Below are 17,073 nucleotides of genomic sequence, written 5' to 3' on the forward strand. Positions count from 1 at the left end.
TGTGTGTGTGTGTGGGGGGGGGGGTGTCCTGGTCTTTCTGTGTCTGTCTCTTTGGCCTCTGTGTATTTGTCTCTGTGTGCATCTGTCTGTCTGTCTGTGGTGTCTCCTTCCTATCCACCATGAGGTAAACAGCTTTCTTCTTTATACACTAAACATGATGTTCTGCTATAGAATGAAATCTCTGGAACATGAGGCAAAATAAATCTTGCCCTCTTTCAAGTGGTTTGTCAGAAATTTGTGTCACACGATGAGGAAAGCTAACACTGAAAACTGGTACCCAAGAACTGAGATCATTTCTGTGACTAAATCTGAAGGCATGATTTGTAAGCCTTTGGAGCTGATGTCTGGAAGAATATGGAAATGTTCAGAGATGCAGGCTAGGGAAGCCCAATGATGCTGGGAACACCGCTTCATGGCTGATTCTCGTGGGAGCTCAGACGAGAAGAATGCTGTTAAAAATGTAGATGGGAATCCACAGTGGCCTCTGAGCCGATTGGACTCTCCTCTGTTCGTGCACTTTGCTCGGCTCCTTCCGGCAACCATGTCTGACAAACCCGAAATGGATGAGATTGAGAAATTCGTTAAGTCGAAATTGAAGAAGACAGAAATGTAAGAGAAAAATCCTCTGCCTTCAAAAGAAACGAATGAACAGGAGAAGCAAGCTGGCGAATCGTGATGAGGCGAGCGCCGCCAATATGCACTGTACATTCCACAAGCATTGCCTTCTTATTTTACTTCCTTAGCTGTTCAATTTTGTAAGATGCAAAGAGGTTGGATCAAGTTTAAATGCCTGTGCTGCCCCTTTCACATCAAAGAATCAGAACTACTGACCAGGAAGGCCTCCCCTGCCCCTCCCACCTATCTGTCGGTCTAGCTGGCAGGGAGGGAAAAGAACTTGTATGTTGGTGAAGGAAAAAGCTGGGTGGGAGGTGGTGAAACACAAAGTAAAATTCAAGGTGGTCCAAGGTGTCCTGCAGGATGTAAAATGCAGTTTAATCAGAGTGCCATTTTTTTGTTCAAATGATTTTAATTATTGGAATGCACAATTTTTTAATGTGCAAATAAAGTTTTAAAACCTGAAAAAAAGGTAGATGGGGGCTAGAGAGATGGTCCAGTGGTTAGGAGCACTTACAGAAAACTCACATGGCATCTCACAACTGTCTGTAACTCCAGTTCCAAGGGATCTGACGTGCTCTTTTGGCCTCCACAGGCACAGGCATGTATGTAGTGCACATACACATATACAGGCAAAGTATTTGTACATACAAAACAAAATGTTAAGAAAAGAATTTATCTACATTTCCCTGTGTCTTGAGATCTTGAGACAGAATTAAAAAATAATGGACTATTGGGCAGAGAAAAGTTCATGACAGCATATCATGAAGCTGTTTGTTTTGTTTTGTTTGTTTTTCTTTGTTGTTGTTTTTCAGGCACCCAAAATGTAACTTTTTGAACCATGGAAGCATCTACCTAGATTTCAAAGGTTGGAGAAGCTTGGCAATGTGCAGCAAGGTCAGGGTCCCTGCAGGCATTCCCCAGGGCATTGCATGAAGTTACAACAGTAAATTTCTTCAGGGAGGTGGTGACTCACGCCTTTAATCCCAGCACTTGGGAGGCAGAGGCAGGCAGATCTCTGTGAGTTCAAGGCCAGCCTGGTCTAGGAAGTAAGTTCCAGGACAGCCAGGGCTGTTACACAGAGAAACCCTGTCTCGAAAACAACAACAACAACAACAACAAAAGAAAAAGAGTAAACTTCTAAGCTTCAGGGGGAACTCCAGGTCATTAGAAATGCTAGGAACATGGGATGTCTGTTGAGAGTCAGGACAACTAGTGGAGCCGGCCCAGGAGAGAGGTTGTGTGGGTGCAAATCTCAAGGCCCTAAGAACAGGGCTGCCCATGCCTGTTAGAATCGACATCACAACACTGCAGAGATCCTGGGCATGGATGGGCATGGCCAGGGTGATGTTTACCCTGTTGGGCTTTGGTATTGCTTTAGCTCTTTTGGAACAGGGACATTTATTTTATTGTGTACTGGAAGTACGCAACTTGTGGGGGGTTTATATATATAATTACAGGTATTCACAGTGCCCTGGTTTGGTTTTCTACTGCCATAATAAGCACATGACCAAGAGCAACCAGGGAAGGAAAGGGCTTATTTGTCTGACACATCCTGCATGGTTGACCACTGAAGATAGTCAGGGCAGAAACTCAAACAGGAGCAGAGGCAGGAACCATGGAGGAAAGCTGCTGCTAGACCCGTGTTCACCTACCTTCCTTATACCGCCAGGAGCACCTGCCCAGGGGAGACACTGCCCACAGTGGTCCAGGCCCTCCCACATCAATCATTAATCAATAAGGTGCCCCCACAGACTTGCCTATAAGGTCGATCTGGTGGAGGAAATCCCTCGGTTAATATTCCCTCTTTCTGGATGACTCACTTTAGCTTGTGTCAAGTTGACAAAAAAAACTAATCAGCACACACAGGTGGTTTTTTGGTTTTTTGGTTTTTTTGTTTTTTGTTTTTTTGGTTTTGTTTTTGTTTTTGACCTTGATTCTGACAAGAAACTTTGAACTTAAACTTCTGTGCAATGTTGAGAACTACGAAGACTTCAGATCTCGGGGTCTAAAGAGATGCTCAGTGGTTAAGAGCACTTGCTGTTCTTCCAATGAACCTAAGTTCAGTTCCCAGCACCCACATTTGGTGGCTTACAACCTCTTGTAACCCCAGCGCATGGGGAGCTCCATCCAGACAGAACGTGCCCATCATTGAAGACATGCCACTTATCTGTCAGTCCCCACTCCCACCCCCTTTAGAAATGAGAGCCACCCTGACTTCCCACCATAGACAGTGTGGCCTCTTCTGCAGCTTCATGCAGTCAGTGTCTCGTGGACCTGCCTTGTCCTGGTGTGTAGGGGCCAGCTGACACTGTACAGCAGCACACTCTAGTAGTTCTTTCTTGTCAGGACCACCAGCCTGCACACACAGAGACTTATTATTAATTATGAAAATCAGCCTTAACTTAGGCTTGTTCCTAACTAGTTCTTATAACTTAACCCATATTTTTTAATCTACATTCTTTCATGAGGCTCCTTACCTCATCTCCATACTGCCCATCCTGCTTCCTCCACATCTGGCTGGTGACTCTGCCTTTCTTCTTCCCAGAGTCCTCTCTGTCCAGAAGTCCCCCCTATACTCCCCTGAACAGCTATTGGCTGTTCAGCTTTTTATTACACCAATCACAGCAATAAATCTTCATACAGTGTACAAATATCCCACACCTCAGCTGTAACTCGGGAGATGAGGCCTGAAGACTGAGCCCTCCTGTTTGCAGGTATGTAACAGGTCCCTAGATCTTAGCATAACTGACGCCATGTTAGAGGCACCAAGGTACCATTCTGACCTAAGAGCCCAGCATGTAGACCCCAAAACCTGCCAAAATCAGAACAAAGACCCAATCCATCATAGCTCACAGTTTCAGAAAGTTCCTAAATATACTAACCTTGTCTTTTGGCTTCTGTAACTTTGCTTATTGCTAACTGTTCTTGCTAATTGCAGTGTGTCAACCAGGATAAGGCTTTTGTGCATAAAAATCCAAGAACAGTAAGGCTCATGGCCACACCATTTGGGCAAGTTTCCTGTGTAGCCCACTGGCCGGTGGAGAAAAACTGTTTCTTACCTTGCAGCAGGTAGGACCCACTGTCTAAACTGCAGTCCCACACTATTTTCCTGGGGTACACAAGGATGTACACACCAAAGACTTGAGGCATTGAAATAGAGTGATCAATCCAGGACATGCCATGGTACAACTGCTGGGTTTTAAATGCTAAAGACACAATCCTTTGGGCACTATACCCCAAAACTGAGCATCATGTAAGGAAAGAAAGCCAAGTTAGCATCCGACGCCTGCTCAGTACCAGTCAATACTAGAAAGAAAAGAAATGATGTTTCTTTATCTGAATGACACTTGTCTTGAGTAGATTTATGTTCCTCCCCCAAAATATGCTTGAGTCCTAACCTCTGGCCCTGTGAATGTGACCTTATTTAGAAGTGGGGTCACTGCAGATATAATCGATGCTCCATATGGTGAGTCCTAGTCCCATACACCTGTTGTCCTTAGGAGGAGAGCCACAGACACGGGAAGACAGGCATGTGACGACAAAATAGTTTAGCAGTTGATAAGCAATAGGACCCAGTAGGAATGCATATAGCACTCAGCACCTCCAGCTAGAGAACACAGACCTGCTGGTATTTGGTGGTGAAGCCGTGGCCTCCAGAAGGATGAGGGGATAGAGTTCCGTTGTTTTCAGCTCCCTGTTGTAGGACTTGATGCAGGCAGTCCCAGAAGATCAGCACAGTCCTCATGGGAAGAAGGTGAGGTTTTTACACATCTCTCCTGCTCAGCTGTCCTCAGGCACAAAGGCTGCTGTGAGGGTTCCATGTTTGAGGACATGCAAAAATCAAGCCCTGGGGCACATGCATGTTCCTGAAGAAGAGCCTTCCTACTACCCAGAGAATTTGGAAAGGGTTGACAGAAATCATTAAATGTAATTAATTACAGACCAAAAAATAAAAGTAGGGATGTGTGCTGCTGATGTAGCCTGGTGATAGAGCACTTGCCCAGCATACATGAGGCCCTGAGTTTGATCTCCAGTACCAGAAAAAAAAAATGATGGACATAAAAAGTAAAGATAAAATAAAAGAGCATAATGGAAATTGAATAAAAATGTTGCATAGTCCAATGATAAAGGAATCAGTAACAAGACAGCAAAACGCAGGAGGTGGGGCACACTTGGCTGCCAGGCTTCCTTGATGACTGCCAAAAATTAGAGGATAACAACATGGACAAATGGAGGAGACCAGATGGCCAGTTTACAGCATAGCCCGAGCACTGCAGACAGAAGTGACTAATGGAGAGGAAAGGGGGGCTCAGAGGAACAACTGAACCTCCCCCAACACACATCAACACACACACAATGCCTAGATGGGTAAGCCTGGGACAGAGCGAAATGACTGCCCGAAGAACAGTAGGGCAGGCACAGCCAAGGTAGGAGACGCGCTTGGCCACCTAGGACTTTACCGACAAGTACTAAGCACACATACCCCTCTTCTAACAGTGCACCTAGCATCAGGCTACAGGCACACCCCTCTCTAAACAATGGAAAAGGTTTCTCTCCTTCCTAGTAACCATCAAACTTGGGCAGTTTCTGTTAAATATATTCCCAGCATGTCCAAGAAGAATGTAGCAGGGCCAATCTGGCTTGAACTAGTTTTGAGCACACATGCAGCAAGACAAACTGTGTCCTTGAAGTAAACTTTTAGGAAAAGTCCCCTCTTTGCCATCTTGTGTATGCCTGAAGTCAGAAGACTTGAGGGAAAGGATATGCACAGTGAGCAAAATCAAAACACAGTACTGCCCACCTCCTGAACCCCATAAAAGGAAGCCCTAAAACAATGATCAGTGGCCTTGAGTACTCTCTCCCATGTGGCCTTGTCTCTCTTGACAGAAATAATTCTCTTTTTTAAAGTTGTAATTTGCTTTTATCTGTGTGTCTGTGTGTGAGTGTGTGCGCCCTGTGTGCAATGCCTGAAGAGACCAGAGAGGGCGTCAGATTCCCGGGAGCTGGAGTTAGTTAGAAGGGGCTGTGAGCAGCCCCGTGTTGGGGCTGGGGATTAGACTTCTGTCCTCTGTAAGAGTGACAAGTTGCCTTCATCACTGAGTTAGCTCTCCAGCCCAAGAATGAAGGAATGTAGCCATCTTACTAAGCTTTTCCTTCTGGATTTTCATCTGGGGTCTATGTGTGTGCATGTTTGCACACATGTGTCTATGTGTGTGAGTATGTGTGTGTGTGTGTGTGTGCGCGCACACGTGTGTGCATGAGTGCAGGTGAATGTATGTGTGTGATTTCTTTCTGATCTGTATTGCTTTGCTGTGAATATAGTTTCCTTGCTACTTTGTAGTCCGTATGAGCTTTTGTTTCAGTTCTTTGAATAAGAGCACAAAATCCTGGCAAGAGAGGCTCAGACCCAGATCACCAGGAACATGGCCGTGGGCAAAGACCTGCAGCAGCCGATGCACAGCCCCAATTGCAACCAATGACATCCCTCCCCAATCCAATTTAAATTCCTTGACCCCCAACTCTCTATATATGATATTCAGACAAATAACGTTAAGGGACCCATGAGAACTGAGGAACTGGAGTCTCTCTTACATAGAATCCAACACCATTATACCTTCAGGACCCCAACGACTCTAGAGTCACAGACCTGAGAAGAACTAGGCATCATCCCTGCCCCCAGACTGGCTCTGCCAGGCCAGCTGAATAAACTTAGAGCCAATTCTTCCTCTCTAGGGATGGTATGCTGCAAAGCCTGAGGAGCTTGGGGTCTGAGGCTCTGGGTCACAGGTCCTGGTGTGGGTAGGAGGCTGGACCCCTACCCACCAGGGCCCAGGGAGTGGACTTGCACTCAGTGAGTGGAAGATGCTATGGCTTGGGTCCAGCTGACTCATCACGCTGAATCTCTCCAAGGACAACAGTTCCCAGCTCATTTCCAGAGCAGCCACTCAGGAAATCCTTGATGACAGAGCACTGGCTGGTAGTCCCAAACACCAGAAGGGATGAGAGGCAGGGAGGGGGGCAGATTCTAGATCAGGGTTTCCTGAGACACACCTGATGCCCACATCAGCTTCATTTGCTTTAGATCAGAAAGTAATACAGGGCACAGGTTCAGACCACAGGAAAGGCAAGAGCCCCTTGAGCTACCACCCCGCCCTGGGATTGATAGACATCATGTAGAGAGATTCAGAAGCTTAAAGGAACACAGGTAGAAGGTTGGAGAGATGACTCATTAGTTAAGAGCACTGGTTGCTTTTCCAGAGGACCTGGGTTCGATTCCCAGCTAACTCTGTAACTCCAGTTCCAGTGGATCCAACACCCTGGCTGGCTTCTGCAAGCACAGTGATGCACAGACATACATGTAGTCAAAACACCGACACACATGAAAAATTTTAGAGAAATGAAAAGAAAGAAAGAAACACAGCTAGAATGAGGAAAGAGCCAGAAGGTTCTGATGATGAGAAGAGGGGCCCAGCTTACACCTCTTCTTGCTCAGTTCCTGAGGGAGTTTGGGGGCAGGTCTCCGGACTCTGCCCTTTGGAGAGGTACCCGTGAAGGTCTGTCCCTCTGTCTTTGTCCCTGTCCCTTCCCAGGTTGGCTGTGTTCTACCAAAGCCATAGGACTCTCTTGAGTCAGCTCATGTGGCCATCTCAGCAGATACAAGAGAGTATCGAGTGTCGGACAAAATTCAGTTTTTGTTCTTAGGAAAAAGTGTTAGCCACCCAGAAAGAAAAAGACTCACTGTCCCTCTGATAAAGTCTATCTGGCAAAAGCCACAGGCAGTAATCACAGTTAATGAGAAAATGCTGAAAGCTCTCGGGATGAGATTAGCGAGCAGACAAAGATGCCCGTGAGTCCGCCGCTGGCCAATGTCAGCTTGGACATGGCACACAGCTCAGGGGGTGAGTCAGGGAGAGCCTGGAAAGAAAGCAACAAAAACCCTTTATTCAAAGCTCATGCGGCAAAAGACCCTAAGGAATCCACGAGAGATTAAAAGGAGAGATTAAGAGCCAAGGTTGTAGACAAGGTGATGCAGTTGGCTCTCTGCTCATCAAACTTGGCTGGCCAGAACTCCACCTGATGCTCAGCATGGCCCATGGAGACCAGCACTGCAGTTCCCTAAAACCCCAGGCAGAGGAAGAGAAGAGGGTACGGTGCAGGAAAAGAATACAGGCCAGTGAGAGACCCTGTCTCAAAACACAAGGTGGATGGATCCTAAGGAACAACACCCCAATCTGGGCTTGGTGGGGCACAGTTTAAATCCCAGCACTCAGAGGCAGAGGCAGGCAGATAGCTTTGAGTTTGAGGCCAGCCTAGTGTGCATAGTGAGACTCTGTGTAAAAAAAAAAAAGAAAAGAAAGAAATAAAAAATAACTTTTTTTAAATGAGAAAGATAATAACCAAAACACAATATATAGTGGAAGGCAAATAAATACTTTGTAGAAACTAGCAGTTTTCTTGGTATTTTACTGCAATAAATACTTTGGAGATACTGGCAGGGTGGGGCAGTTTGTGGAATGAGCTGAGGCCAGGGAGGGCTGCATTGAAGGTGACATTTAGGAGACTCAAGCGCAGCTAAGACATTCTAGAAGTGATAAACATGGGCTGTGCTCTGTCGGAGATCAAGGTGTATTTACAAACCCTCCATAATCAAGACAGTGTGGAACTGGGTGGAGAAGCCTGCAACACCAGATGAGGAGGAGCCCAGTCTTGCTCACGACAACTAAGGCAGGAACACGTCGGCAAAGAACGAACTCTGCAGGGAGCGACTGTGGCAGCAGCTCTCTGATAGGAGGGGAAAGTGAAGCTGTTCTCTGTCCTCAGAAACCGACATCAGGGACATTAAGATGTGACATGAAAGGCAGAGCCATAGCACTTTTAAAAGATAGTACAGCCGGGTGGTGGTGACGGCGGCGGCGCACGCCTTTGATCCCAGCACTCGGGAGGCAGAGCCAGGTGGATCTCTGTGAGTTCAAGGCCAGCCTGGGCTACAGAGTGAGTTCCAGGACAGGCTCCAAAGCTACACAAAGAAACCCTGTCTCAAAAAAACCCAAAAAAAGAAAGAAAAGAAAAAAAAAAGACAGTACAGAAATGTGTTCGTGACCTTGAACCTGAAGAGATTTCTTAAAGGTGCAAGAGCCAGGCGTGGTAGCCCAGGCCTTTAATCCAAGCACACAGGAAGCAGAAGCAGGTGGATCTGTGAGAGTCCAAGGCCAGCCTGGTCTGCATAGTGAGTTCCAGGACAGTCAGGGTTATGTAGAGAGACCCTGTCTCAAAAAGTCAAACAAAAAAAGAAAGAAAGAAAGAGATGAGGGGGAGAAAGGGAGGGAGGGAAGGGGGAGGGAATGCAAGAAACACCAAAAACTAGAGGAAAATGCTGGTAACATCAAGTATATTAACATGTCTAGGTCGTGTGGGGCTCAGAGCTCAATCTGCTGCACCGCACAGAGAGAGAGACAGGCAGAGGGAGAGCGAGAGGGGTGTCTGCATCCAAGAAAGTCACGGTTAGAGTGAGCTTCCTTCTGGGATGGGAGTGGATACTTGCAACAAGTGAAACTGCCGTGTCTACCGAGAGAACTTCCCCACGTTGGTGACAAGAGGCAGGGACAATGGCCAGCCGAAACACTGCCTGGGAACCTGGCAACACAGCCAGCCTATGCAGATGACACAGAACAGGGCCACACTATTGTCACAGTCAATTTGAAAATCAACAGTTACAGATTAAACCTGCAGCAGGTAGGATTCCAGATTAACAGGCAGGGACAGTCAGCTGACATCAGGGTGGGCCATAGGTCACCCATGCTCCCTACACCCTGCCACTGTTGGAAGACAGTTCTAGACTATCTCTCCAGGCTAAGGGAAATGCAGACTAATGACCCAGAAATTCCATTCCGAAGTCAACAAATACTCCAGAGGAATGCAAACTTGTGCTTGCCTGTCCTTCGCAGCACTGAGGACAACTGCCGAAGGTCCTTCAAAGGTCAGACACAAACCCACTATGAGTGGAGTGGATAAATGAGCGGAGTAGGTTCACACAAAGGAATCAATCTCACCTAGCCTGGAAACGTGTGAACTGGGACGGTGTGACACAGAAGGTTCACCGACAGGACACGGGCAGAGGGATACTTTCATCTGAAAGAGTATGTGCAATGTAGTTAGTATGTTGTTCAAAAGCTGTAGCCAACATTGTAAAACTACAAAGTAACACAAAGAAGTGATTGCTGCTAAGGGGAAGGGAGGGAATAGGGTTGGGAGGGGCCCCAGGGGACCAGTAATGTTCTGATGGGCAGATGCCCTAGGACTAGTGACCCAACTGTGTATGCACGTGGGTTACATGCTTCTCCATGTGTTAGATTTTACTCTACATGCCTATTCTGTAATAGTATTTGGGGCCAGGAGCTGGGCTGCCTCTCCAGTCCCCTCCATCTGACCTTGATCTGGCAGGGGCCTGTTTGGGGCCTGGAGGATGCATCCACCCCTGGCACTTGTTGAGTGAGTGAATGACTCAGGATAGACGGAGGGCTGAGCCATGGCAGGGAAAGCGCTTCTTTACTGTTGCTGTGAGAACCCCTGACAGTGCTGCTCTTGTGCCAAATCTTGAGTGAGAACTGTCTTTCCCCATGAGCCATCTCTGCAACCCGGTAAGAAAGAGGCTCTGGGTGGACTATCCTAGTCTTTGCTGTGCTGCTGACCAGGTGTGGAATCAGTCCTCTGAATGCCAAGCCCAGGCTCTCTGTAACCTCCCTGAGGAGATTCCCAGGATGTCTTGTGCACCCCTGTGGCGGGAAGCAGACTCTAACAATCTCAGACCTCTTAGGAGTTGCTTTCCACTCTCAGGGCTGACCCCTAAGCGGCCACCTGCTCAATACCCCAGCCAGATGTTCCCATCACATTCCTGCTTAAGGACTTCTGCTGTGCATGCGAGTCCCAGCACAGACCATGCAGGCTAAATGCAGTCTGGCCAGGGACCTATGCCCCACTTCATCTCAGCACTTAAAGGTCCTTAATTCCTGCCCCAAACTGTGAGCCACCCTGGAAGTATATTCCATTCATGTTATATTGTGTCTTTTCATTTACCCAGGAGCCTTTAAGTAGAGTCCTGTTTGCATCAGAAAGAAGCAATATCAATGATGTTTCAGTTTGTAACCAAGTCACACCTGCATGCCCATCACTGTCAGTGAGCTGCTTTCACATCCATGCCTTGTTGGTGACCTCAGAGCAGAGCTGGGAGGCAGGCCCACACGTGTGAGAGGTGAAGTGTGAGATGCCACAGGGTGGTCAGTGCACCGGTGGAACAGAGCTTCCAATGCCTGGTGCAGGCTCCCCCGTAGGGAAGCAGGCTACAGGTCATGGAGTGATACAATTGTCCATGCCTGACATCAGCCACTTAGAGGATGCTTTTTGTAATTTTGTACACTGGCCCTGGCAAATGAGCATGCCCAGCACAGGACTGACCTCCTTTGTTACTGCCTGACACACAGGAATGGCCAGGAATGTTTGTCTAATACGAAGCAGTGCACAGTAGAAGGGCCTCAGGAATGGAGATCTTGGCACAGCTGGGGAAGCGCTTGCCACGAAAATCTGATGACCTGTGTTCACTCCCTGGAATCCATGGATAGCTGCACAAAGTTATCCTCTGCTCTCCACAGATGCAGCCTGGCACACAGAGGCCCACACATACATCATGCATACACATACAAATAATAATAATAATAGTAAATAAAACATTAAAACTACAAGAAATGGGGATCTTGATATAGGACGTAGCTCAGTTGGTAGAGTGCTTGACCAGCACATATAAAGCCCTGGGTTCCAGGCCCAGTACCACATAAAAGCAAAGGTGGTGCATGCCTGTAATCCCAGCACTCCACAAGTTCGAGGTTATCCTCAGCTACACAGAGAGGTTTAGGCCAGTTTGGGCTGGAGTTCCTATCAAAAAGCAAAACCAAAAACAAGACATAAAAAATTAAAAAAAAAAAAAGTGTGAGGGTCCCGGTAGGAGCAGGAGGAAGGGGGACAGGAAGGGATGAGAGAACCCACAGGGTATTCAGCCTCTAACCTGGAGAAGATCTGCTCGTATGGGTTCAAATCCTGCCTGACCCTAGAGAAATACCCTCCCCATCCTTAATTTCATCTGTGAATCTGTAAAATAGGGTGTGGGCAAGCCCTTATCAGATGCTCCTGAGCAGAGAAGCCCACACTGCTGCCTCTTTGAGTGCCTTTTTGAGCCCCAATCTGTGCAGGCAGCAGGTCCCATGGTTATTCCACTCTAGTATGGCCTTCTTAGGGCCTCATAAAGTCGCTCTTGTCATCTGAAAAGGGGCCTGCAGTGTCTGTCTTAGTTACTGGTGTCATAATGGGGTTCTTCTTTTGCTGAAGCTCTGCTGCTTGGTACAAGAAGACAGCCCTGGTGGAGGACAAATTTCCTAAGGGAGCAGTGGTAGGCAACTGGGCCCCCCACCCACCTGGGGCCCTGGCAGTGGGGAGCAGCCAGAGCCAATGTAACTGCAGCTTTGGAAGTCAGGCTCACAGAAAAGACCTAAATAGCTATCTCCTCGGGGGAGGCTGGGAGCGGGGGAGGGCAAACTCTCACAGAAACGTCAACTTTTTTAAAAATATGTTTTCAGTAATTGCTGTTCTGTGTCAAGTTTCAGCCTGGTGGGAGTTTCCTGTCAGAATTACTAAGTAGGTGTTCCTAACAGACAAGATAATCACCCCTGTGTAGGGGCGAGATGCTGAGCACTGATCCGGATCCCTGTGCCCAGGTGAGGTGCCTCCTGGGTGTGCTAGAACCGGCGTGGGGGGAGGGAGGGGTTCTGGGCTGGGAAAGGTGCTGTGCAGGGGCAGAGGAGACAGGGACTCGGAGGGTAGCTACACACCAAAAGTGGAGGATGCTGTCCCACTCCAGTCCCTTCAGGACTACCTTGCCCATGTCCTCAGCATCCTAGAGGAGGCGGGATGTGTGTTCTGAGAGGCCTAGAGGGGGCTTCTCTCCCCACCTCAGCCGCGGCTCCTCAGCAGCAGCAGAGTTCACCTGGGTGATCTCTGGCAGTTTCTGAATCTGAGGTTAAAGGGGTCACTCACTGTCTATCTCTGTCTCTTACTGTCACTGGGGACTTTGGGGTTTTGTTGTTTTGTCTTGTTCAGATTTATTTGTATGTGTATAAATGTTTTGCTTGCATGTATGTCTGCATACTAGGTGCTTGCCTGGTACCCAAAGAAGTCAGAAGAGGTCATGAATCTCCTGGAACCTGAGTTACAGATGGTTTTGAGCCACCATGTGGGTGCTGGGAATCGAACCCTGGTCCCCTGCAACAACAGTCAGAGCTCTTAACCACTAAGCCATCTCGCCAGATTTTGGGGGGGAAGGGCTGTTTGCTTGTTTTTTATTTTGTTTTGGATACAGGATCTCATTATGTAGCCCTGGTTGGCCAAGAGCTCACGATGTAGATCAGGCTGGCCTCAAGTTCACAGAAATCACCTCTGCTAAAGGCATGCACCACCATGCCCAGCATGACAAGCTGTTTTTGAGAAACGGCAGCATTCTCTGTGACAGAACTTGAAACAAGAGAGGAATTTAGAATTTATCCCACCATCTATTCTTCTACCTATCTACCCACCCACTCACTTACCTACTGTCTACCTACCCACCCACTCATGGATCCATCTGTGTATCTACTTATCTACTCATCTACCATCTATTCCTTTATCTATCCACCTACCTATCCATTCATCAACCCATCCACCTACCTACTCTCCATCCACCCATCCATCCATCCATCCATCCACCCACCCACCATCCATTCATCTATCCATCCATCCATCCATCCATCCATTCCACCATCCACCATCCATTCATGCATGACTCCATCCAACCATCCATCCATCCATCCATGCATGACTCCATCCATGCATTCATCTGTCTACCCATCCATGCACCCAAGTATTCATCCATCTACTCATCTCTCAACCAGCTCTCCATCCATGCATTCATCTACCTACTCATCCATGCATCCAAGCATTCATCCATCTACTCACCTCTCAACCAGCTCTCCATCCAGGCATTCATCTACCTCCTCATCCATCCACTCACCTATCACTCATATCCCTTTTCTGAGCAATAGGAAACAGCTATAGAAGCATAATCCCTGCCCTCAGAGACCACACAAGCTAGGAAGAGGAAGACACAGACAGAAGCCCCAGAGGAAGCTGCATAAGGAACAACCCTAAAGTTGGGGGAGAGGAGTGGGTAGCTTGCAGCTCAAGATCATCAGAGGAGATCAGATCAGGGTTTTAGAGGCATCATCCAGGTGAGACTTGAAATCAAGGATCATAAAAGTAGGAGTGCTAGAGAGAGTGATGCTGTCTTTTGTATTTTAGGTTTTAGGTTGTTTGGGTTTTTTTTTTTCATTGTTGTTGTTGGTTTTGTTTTGATTTTAGTTTCTTTCAGTCATTATTTGACTCTATTGCCCAAACTAGCCTGAAACTCACTCTGTAGTCCAGACTGCCCTCAAACTCACAATCCTACCACTTCAGCCACCCAAGAGCTGGGGTTACAAATGTGCAGCTCTACCCATGGTTTGTCTTTGAAAGATAAGATAGTACCCATTTCCAGTTATAACTGGGTCAAGGGAGGACCCAAAGGTTGGGATATAGGAGGTACTGCTCATGGCAGGTCATGAGGAATGTGGGAATTATACAGTGCCACACGTCACATGTCATTATAAAAGGGCCTATGATGCCCACCTGGGTGGGATAATAAGGGGTCTGAGGAGACATACAAAACTGTGTGAGATAAGGAATAACTTTGGGGACCTTTACTTGACACACAGAGGGAGTAAAATCATAGAAAGATTAGTCCCAGGGTCTGGAGTGGCAAGGGGTGGGAAGCAGCGAGAGTCCTGGGTTTGCCCATGAAGGAGGCCAGGTGAGGATGGTCTGCTTTCAAGGATGCTCTGGGTGGAAGGATGGAGAGAGGGTGCTCAAGACATGAGTCCCATATGTCTCCAGATGATGGCACTGGCAAAGGATAGAGATGATTCTAGTGCATATCTAGATGCCTTTCTGCCTGCTAGAGTAACCACTCCCAGCTGCTCACAGTTGTCCCTCTTGGGAACTGCTTTGGCCAAACAGGAATAGTCTATCCTTTCCCAGAACCCAGTGGGGCAGGGGCATGAATACCTGAGGGCCCTGGCCTTGAGGTGGGCTGGTTGGGAGGTGAATTTGAATCTCCTGAGCTCCTAAGTGATAGACTGAAGCTGTGCAGGTCACAACCTGGAAGGAACCGGAAGTTCTTTGTACTTGTACACATCCTCACTCTTTGCTCCTCCCTCTCTTTCTCCCTTTTTCACTCCCCCTCTCTCTCCCTTACCCCTTCCTTCCCTCTCTTTCTTCTTGGAGAGAAATGGGTGGCTCTTCGGCTTTCCAACAAGGAGCTGGAGGCTAACTTGGGCATTCTTTCTTGAGGTTTAAAAACACAGACTAATGGCAATGGCAGAATTTCATCTGTTTGTCCCTTGAGTCAACTATCACCCACCCTCTCATTCCCACTCTCAGGGATTCCTCTTACCTCTTCCTACAGTACTTTCCAATTGGGTCTGGTACTTGTCTGCCTCTGCTTTTGATTTATTTCCCTACTCTGGTGGAGCATTTGTGTCTGGAGTGTATTTATTAACCCGATCTCATGAAGTTCTCTCACATTTTCTTAGTAGTTTGGCTGAGTATAAAATTCTAGGTCAGAAGTCATTTTCCTTCTAAATATGAAATGATTGTTCTACTCATCTTTCTTTCTTTCTTTCTTTCTTTCTTTCTTTCTTTTTCTTTCTTTCTTTCTTTCTCTCTTTCTTTATTGTAAAGACAGAGTCTCATGTTGTCCAGCTATCCTCAAACTGTAGGATGTAGCTGAGGATATCCCTGAACTTATGATTCTCTTCTCTCCACTTCCCAAGTGCTGGGATTACAGCTTCTGCATTCATGGTGCATGCCAGGCAAGCATTTTAACAACTAAACTCCTGCCCTCACCCAGTGCCTTTCTATTTTAAGGGGTTGTTGTTGTTGTTTGGTTTTGTTTTTGTTTGTTTTGTTTGTTTTTTGAGACAGGCTTTCTCTCTGTGTAGTCCTAGCTGTCCTGGAACTCACTCTGTAGCCCAGGCTGGCCTTGAACTCACTGAGATCCACCTGCTCCTACCTTCCAAGTACTGGGATTAAAGACATGTGCCACCACTGCCTGGCTTATTTTAAGGATTGTTATTGGGAAGCCTAGAGACAGTTTATAACCTTCTGTTTGTTTCTTTTTCTCTTTTAAAAAAGGTTTATAAAATCTTTTTGCCTTCTACACTGTAGATTTTCACAGTAACATGCCTGGCTGTAAGGTTTATTTTCACTCATTCTAGGAGTCACCCCATGGGCTCTGTTCATCCCTTTGGGGTCTGGATATTGTCTTAAATTATTAATTTTGAGCCGGGCGGTGGTGGCACACACCTGTAATCCCAGCACTGGGGAGGCAGAGGCAGGTGGATCTCTGTGAGTTCGAGGCCAGCCTGGTCTGCAGAGCTAGTCTAGGACAGGCTCCAAAACTACACAGAGAAACCCTGTCTCGAAAAACCAAAAAAAAAAAAAAATTATTAACTTTGTAGTTTCTAGTTTCCATTTCCTCTGTGCTTTCTTGGGGGTAGGTAGGTGCCGACATTCTAGAGGGCACACATGTAGCCATCAGAGGACAACTTTTGGGGAGTTCTCTCTTTCCACCAGGTGGATCCCAGGGTTTGAACTCAGGTAGCATGGCTTGGTGGCAAGCACCCTTACCTCCTGGGCCATCTCACGGACCCTCTGTGCTTTCTGAAACTCCTGTTCATCAAAGAATAGGTCTCTTGGATTGGAAATCATGTTTTTCCTTCCTGTTGACCACCTCCTTGTAGCTTCAACGTACTTTCTCAGAGTTCTCTTTCAATTATTATTTAGGTTTTAATTTCTGCTCTCAGTTTGTGAGCTGATGGCTCTTTCTGCTCTCTAACATGCTTTTATTTATCTATCTATTTATTTATTTTTATATTTCATGTGCATTGATGTTTTGCCACAGGTGTCCAGTCCCCTGGAACTGGAGCTACAGACAGTTGTGAGCCGCCATGTGGGCGCTGGGAATTGAGCCTGAGTCCTCTGGAAGAGTGTCCCTGAGCTTAACCACTGAGCCATCTCTCCAGCCCCCTCTAACATGCTTTTTATGTTCCATATAATTATGTGTCATAACATCCATGACTATGTGTGTGAATTCTTTCCACAGCCAAGGGCTTCTGTTGTCTCTTCAAGGATAACATTTCTTCCCGTTTTCTTTCACTGTGTGTGTGTTTATCTCCTGTTTCCACTTTGCTGGGTTTTTTGTTTGTGTGTTTGCACTGCTCAGGACCAAAGCCCAGGCATGTAAGGCCCCTGCTTTGACCTTGCTACAGTCCTACATTCTTC

At 47.1% G+C, this 17,073-nt stretch overlaps 1 pseudogene; it reads left to right on the plus strand.

Annotated features, from left to right (window-relative positions):
• The first annotated feature begins 532 nt into the window (after positions 1-532).
• On the plus strand, positions 533-998 carry LOC128108829 (thymosin beta-4-like; annotated as a pseudogene).
• Positions 999-17,073: the final 16,075 nt, after the last annotated feature.

This window comes from Peromyscus californicus, unplaced genomic scaffold (assembly GCF_007827085.1).
Source record: "Peromyscus californicus insignis strain IS unplaced genomic scaffold, ASM782708v3 Scaffold_13__1_contigs__length_99412109, whole genome shotgun sequence".
NCBI lineage: Eukaryota > Metazoa > Chordata > Mammalia > Rodentia > Cricetidae > Peromyscus > Peromyscus californicus.